We start from the raw sequence: 7250 nt of genomic DNA on the forward strand, positions 1-7250 counted from the left end.
AATCTCAGAGCAAATTCCCCTGTCCCTGCTCAAAGCAAAACAGGCCCTGAGAAGTGGTGGGGGAGGGATGCCTTTCTGTCTCTCCAGGGCAAAACACCCTAAGGAGTGGCAACCTACGCAGGTAAATACAAAACCAGGCCTAGTAGTGCCACGCTCACCAGAGCTTCCCTGTGGCCCAAAGACCAGGAGGGTCCAGCTACACTCCAGGGACAGCAAAGCTGCAGGAGTCAGTCAAGCCAATCAAAATCAGGGCAGGGAATCCCATTCAACCCCCCCTCCTGTTCAAGGCAAGAGGCAGTAGTAAGGGACTTGGACTCTGGCCAGAGTTGCGCTGCCAAGGACCTGTGTGTTTTCAGCAGGCCCAAGTGACAACGTTCAGAGCCAAACTTTCCTGGAGTTTTAGAGCATTGAGAGCTGGGCGTTTGGTTCACACTGGTGTAGAACGAGGGGCCAGCTGCAAAATGTGGCTCCAAACTTTGCCAGAGTTCAGGTGTGCGTGGCTCAGAGGCTTTAGCCACCGCGGCCCAGAGTCTCAAAGAACTTTAGGCTCCTGATTCCCATTGGCCTGTGTCTCCTCCACTTTTTTGGCCCAGGAGAATAAAGCCACTTCCTTCCTAGGTGTCACTGTTTGGAAATCTCACCTGAAAGGGCACAAATTCCTCGTGCTTCAGCATTCTCCGCAACAGCTCCCAACCCCTTACCATCCTCCGGTTGGAAATCTCACACGGCCCTATTTGGGGAGCTGAGCGTAACTGACCCTACAGGGCTTTTAATGATGTGATGAAGGGGCAGTTCCTGCTAAGTAAAAAGCTCTGTTAACACCGGAGCTTTCACCCTGCGATTCCCCAGGCCTAGAGCAACTCCCTTTTATCAGCCATTCAAGGGTACTTACAAGGAAAATGGAAGGCTCTCCCTCGACATTCAATACCTGGTGCAGGTGTGAAGAATCGCTAAACCATAACCCCCCCTCGCATACCTGCCATACCAGTGCTGTCTGCCCTGAGACACACAACGGGTGGACACCAGCTGTTTCTCAGACCCTGTACGCTCTAAGTGGGTTTCCGTTGCTGCGTGATGAGTGTCAATAACATAAATATGTTAGGGCTTAAAACCAGAGGAGACCAAAAGGTCTGGCTAAGGCCCTTTTTGCAGTGTAACCCTACAAAGGGGCACTTGTTTCATGAGATGGCTATCTCGCTAATAGCTTCTTTCTTTGCCGGGGAGACAAAGGAAAGGATATGGCTGAAAACCCCACCAGAAAGGAGCGAAAGGAGCCACTATACAACAAACCGCGTTTCCATCTTCATGCATATCACAAGCAGGCAGATCTAGCTGCACAGCACATCTCAGCTGCGTTGATTAGTTTCCAATAGCATTGGGACCAATTCAGCCACCTAGAACTTGGGGGTGAGCTCAGGGCTACCAGAGGTGCCACACAGCTACTGCAGGGAGGGAAATCCCAGAAGTGTCAGAAATAAATAAAATTGCCCCTCGCAACTTCAAGGAAGGAGCGGGTATAGACCCCCCCCCAGTGTGCAGGAAGCACAGGGCCTTTTCACTCACCTTTAGGGCTTATTAGTATAGGGGTCTCGTGCTGAGCAGCTGCTAGGACAGGGTTACAGAAACTCACTGGCCATTTCAATAGGCTAGTGCTTCAGGTGCCTTCCATGGCGTGGGGCCCCAATACACCAGCTGAAGTATAGTTATGGTACAGAAGTGTGAAAGGTGGGCTTGTCAGGCAGTAGTTTTGCTGTGGTGTGTGCACACACGCACACACACACACACACACAGGCACACGCACACACGCAGGTTTAACTACAATCAGTTTTTAAATCTATTTAGTTGAACTGATGCAAACGCCCTTGTGGACACACTGTAATCCGTTTTCATGGGTTTTGGTAAGCTAGTTTACATTGGCAAGGAACCAGTTTAAAAACACACCAAAGGGGAGCATTATTACTTAGATTGTAGGCTTTTTAGGGCAGTCTCTTTGGTATGTGTTTGTATGTCACCTAGCACAATGAAGTTCTAATTTTGGATGAAGCCTCTAGCTGCTAATGCAAAAAACTTTAATTTAATAATAATAATAGGGGCCATGAGCAGAGCTATGACATTTTTCCCAACAAAAGCACAAAACACAGATTTAATTTCCCCCTCTCCGATTATAACAGTTTAGTCACTGGAGCCTTCACATTTAAGGAGAGGGTGGAAGTGTTTGTCATTTTGACCTACTGTGGCAAAGATGGAACATCAATAGCTCAGGTGCAAAGGAAAAAGCTTGTGCCCAGATGTGCTTCTTTGAGACCTAAAAGTCTGCCTGGAAAGTATTTTTCTTTGCAATCTTTTTTCCCCTCTAATTTTTGACATTAGAAAGTGGAGCCTTTTCTACCTTGTTTTTCCTGGATGACATTACAGATGAGTCAGGACCTACTAGAGCTGTGACACTGCACGTACTGTGGAAGTGAAATCTGAGGGTCTGGGAGAAGGGACGAGATTTTCGGTCAGAGAGTTTAAAATGCTCGGCTGAGTTTTTGGATTAATATCTGTTTAACTCAAATGCCTAAACAACTGTTGGGAGAAATTGCATCTTTGTGAAAAATTCTACACTTGCTGCCCTTTCAGTCAGACCAGTGGGTCTCAAGCTTTTGTACTGGTGACCTCTTTCACACAGCAATCCTCTGAGTGTGACCCCCTCCCCCTCATAAATGAAAAACACTTTTTTATATATTTAACACCGTTATAAATGCTGGAGGCAGAGCAGGGTTTGAGGTGGAGGCTGACAGCTCGTGACCCTCTGTGTAATAACCTTGTGACCCCCAAGGTGTCCTGACCCCAGCTAGAGAACCCCTGAGTTAAGCCTAAGAAAGCTCACAGGCTAGATCACTGTGATTTCCAAGGCAACCACTAGAAAAAAAAGTCATCTACCTACTGTTCCTTCTCCTCGGCCCTTAAAAAAGGCTCACCAAAAAAATGATTGACCCTTAATGAATGTGCTGCTCTCCCAGCGAAACCCAGCCTGTCTAGTCTACTGTGACCTGTGCTGGTTCCACAAGCAGGCTTTAGCATCAGGAGGTGTCAGCAGCACTATAGAAATTCAGACCACAATTGTCTCTGACTGAGTGTCTGTAGGGCCTACTCTAGCAAGAGGTCCCACTGCAACAGCTGTTTGCATGTTTTGTATGCACACACACATACACGCACAAACACATACACACACACACACACACACACACTCACACATAAGCACTCGCACAAACACACACACAAGGTCCCAGATCCAAAGAGCTTACAACAAAACCAGACAAGAGAAGCATAACAATGCCCTGTACAGGCCCAGAGAGACTAATGCCCAGCTCCACAAAGGTATTTAGGCACCCAACTCCCACCGATTTTCAAGGAGTCTGTGGCAATGTCAGGAATTGGATTCAGATCTTCTGGGTTCCACTCCAGTGCATTCATCACAAGACCATCCTTCCTTCCCAGCTGGCTTTAAAATGGTTCATGTAAAAGCTACACTTACTCTCCCAGCCTAGTGCCAGCTCACTCTCAATTAGAACTGAATTCTGTTACACAGGCCTTACGTTACACCAGCTTGTAACAGCCACAAGGTGCCAAAGCCCTAGCTCAGGCCTGGTACAGCACAGTTCTGTCCTGAGACTATCTCCTGCCCCGTATTGAGTAGCCATGACCCTCTTCCCTCCTCACTGACAGCAAGGGACTCTAAGGCATGGTAGACACCACGTAAGCTGTGCAAGATCACACTTAACTGGAGTGGTCCATGCTAGGGCACTTCATGAGCTTATGCAGCCAAAGTACACCAGTCTAGTCTCCACTGTAATGTATGTGAAAGGGCTGCCTCTCAGCAGCAACCTGCAAAGGAAGGAAGTAGGTAACCCAAGGACAAGAACAATCTCTCCTGGATTTGGCTACACCCAATAGATCATGGTCTTCAGCTTTCAGTCAGCTTCTGTGGGCCACTCAGTCCTTGGCCTGGTAAAGAGGTAGTCAGCTACTGCCAGTTGTGGTTTGATGCAAGCCATGGATTGCAGCTGCATCTGTTCTTGTCAACCAGCCACAGACTGAGAGGAGAAAGTGTCTGTCATAGAATGCCAGGGACCTGAGGGGGTCATCAGGTCCAACCTCCTGCTCAAAGCAGAACCAATCCCCAAACAGATTTTTTGCCCCAGATTCTTAAGTGGCCCCCTCAAGGATTGAACTCACAACCCTGGGTTTAGCAGGCCAATACTCAAACCACTGAGTTATCCCTCCCCCCCATTACCATGCCACTCAGTCTGTGCCAGGGACACGGCCCTTGAGCGCTGAACACACCCTGCAATCTGCTTGCTGCTGAGTCGGCAGCTTCTCGGCCATTAGCCATTAACCCAGCTACTCTCACTACCTGGGAAGCTCCCACTGGCTGCTTTGCAGTGACTTGGTGCCTGTGCAAACAAAACCAGAGGCTGGGAACAGTGTCCCAGCCTCCTGAAGCTCCATGTTTCCCAACAGGCTGAGAAAACATACAGGGAAACAGCATGAGGGGTGGTGTGTTGGAGGGAGAGAAACATAGACATGGGTAATTGTTAATCATATCTAACGATGCATGACAATGCAGGATAACTTAAAGCACCTTCCAAGTGAGTTCTCCTGCCTCCCAAGGGGCAGGTCAAGGTTCCCATGTAAACCTCATTCAAATTTGGTGTTTCTCCAAATTCTCAGGTCCTAAATCTTCATTGAGCAGCTCCTAAGCATCCCTTTCTCCGAACTTCCATGGCACCTGGGACCCTAATCTGTCTCTCCAAATTTCTCAGTGGGGTCTCACCTCTGGGAGCTCACCACTTGGTCTTGCAACCTGAACTTTGGCATCACCTGACCTCTGAGGGCTTAGTAATTGCAAACTTTACATCAGCATCGCCTGACTGCTGAGTACTTCATCCTCCATCCTTAACTTTAGCATCACCTGATCGCTGAGCTCTTAGTCATTGCAACCTTCATGTTCACTTGCAGAATGTTTTTAATGGATTATTCACAGGTGTAGGGGAGTGGGACTGACTAGTCATGTCCCACAACCCTTTAGCCTTGGAACTTGCCTTCACAATGGCTCCTAAGAAGCAGTGCTGGCCCGTTCACCTCAGCCAGTAGAACTGGGTCAGGCAGAGTGTGTAGAGCCCAGCTAAACTGGGACTCACCCCACTGAGTCGGGCAGAATGGAAAGGGCAACCTGGCCTGGTCCTGCCTTGACTTTAATGCTGTCATCTGCAGCTGTGGAAAGTGTGTGTGACACGCTCCACCACTTGCAGTCTACACTCACCTCCCAGGCCATTGTTTCTCATCCTCCATTCTGTACAGGTGTAAATGCCAGTTTAAGTTACAAACCAGGGGCAAGGCAGCCCCACTGTGTATGTACCACATTCTTCACAGGAATCACTGACATTACTTATGTATTATATGCACCTTCCCAGCAAATATGCCATCTTCTAGTAGTTCTCCTCCCTCCCTCCGCCCTCCAGGCATATGCCATGCGAAAGTGATGGAAACATAACTTGTAGGGTCAGATCCTGAGCTGGTGTCACTCAGCGAAGTGCCACGGAACGCCGCTGCTTGGCACCAGCAGAAGATCTGGTAGCTTAGGATCATTGGGCCAGATTCACCTCTCAGTTGCACTGGTGCAAATGATTAACTTCAGTGAAGCAAGTGAAGATGCAGTAATGTAAACCCGGCTTCAGCGAGGGTGCAAAACAGGCCCCGGGGCACTCAAATCTCAAGCCAGATTTGCATGAAACTCAGCTCAGGAGAGATAGCTGGCTACAGATACCATCATCTCCCTGGAGTTTACTGAGGTGGGGGGGTTCATCCATCCCTGATGCCACAGAGCAGTTTTCCAGGTTATTCAGTGCAGTGGAGGGATGGGGAGATGAGAAGGGATGGGGGTATCCAGGGCTGATAAGCCTGTGTACCCTGGAGCTACCAGGGCTTGTTCCAAGCAGCCGGGCTGCCTAGTGAGAATTCTGCACACATACACACCCCGCCCCACGCACTGTCACACAGAGGAGCTGTTAGCTGCCCTGTCTCACACAGTAGCTGCTAACCACAGTGCTGTCACTCACGCTGGCATTGCCAGGATAAACAGCATTCAGCTCTTATCTGCAGTGCAATCAGCTACAGTTTCGCTGCTCTTCCATGGCATCGCAAACATCGCTGCATGGCAGTGATGCCAGGGACAGGACTGAAAGCTTGGCTCAGAACCAGCAGGATGCGAGGGCCCTTCGCCTCTCAGCACCGCTAAACCAAGAAGAGTCACTTTACGTGGTAATCCTGAGCGCTCGCAGCAGTGCAGACTTTTGGGCTCATCCCTGTTACAATCGACAAGACGTCCCATACAGTAGAGCCTACGCAGCACCTCTGGCCTGTTTCAACCCAACTCCTTTCGCTGAGCAGGTGTCACCGGCAATGGCAGGTAGTCACGCTTCATAGGGAACCTCACTGTTCCCAGTACCAGCAAGGCCCGGGCGCAGGGATTCCTGCCAGACAAAGTCCACATCAACTGGTCTACAACCTCACTGCATGCGGGGAAGAAAGGCAGCCGGGGGAGCCCAGAAAGTGCAGCGGTCAGCAAACCAGAGGGATAGGGGCCTGAGGGCAGGTGCAGAAGCATGGGCAGAACCTCTGCAATCGTCCTGAGGTAGCAAACCTGGGATGTCCCTCGAAGAGTTAGCTTCCTAACGGCAGAAGGGAATCACCCTTTTTTCTGCCTGCAAACCAACCCCAATTCCTCCCGCATGGTTGTTGTCTGCAAGGAATCACCCATTCTTGTCAGACTCTGGGCAGTTCACATCAACGATTTGCTGAGCTATGTCACTTTGTATTGGTTCTGCTTTCTGATTGGACAATTACATCTTTTTGAGACTGGGAGAATAACAAATAGCAAATGACAAAAGACCTCGATAGCAAACCTGGCCAAAATTTTTCGTTAAAAAAAATTGTTTCTCGAAAAGTGAGGAGTCAGCCAAATTGAGACTGTGTCAAGGCAACTTGGTTTTGACCAAATTTTCGATGTTTCAACAATAATACTTGGAAATGAAAGGAAACAATCGTTTTGGTTTTAGCGTGGTAGTTGAAAACTAAAATGAAAAGAAAACAGCCATTTGAAATGAGCTAAATCTTTCCATTTCACCCCCAGAACTCTAAATCTGCCCCAGAAATTTTGGAATTAAATCATTTCGTCTGGACTCTTTCAAGGAAAACATAAAATT

The sequence above is a fragment of the Gopherus flavomarginatus genome, chromosome 3 (genome assembly GCF_025201925.1).
Source record: "Gopherus flavomarginatus isolate rGopFla2 chromosome 3, rGopFla2.mat.asm, whole genome shotgun sequence".
Lineage (NCBI taxonomy): Eukaryota > Metazoa > Chordata > Testudines > Testudinidae > Gopherus > Gopherus flavomarginatus.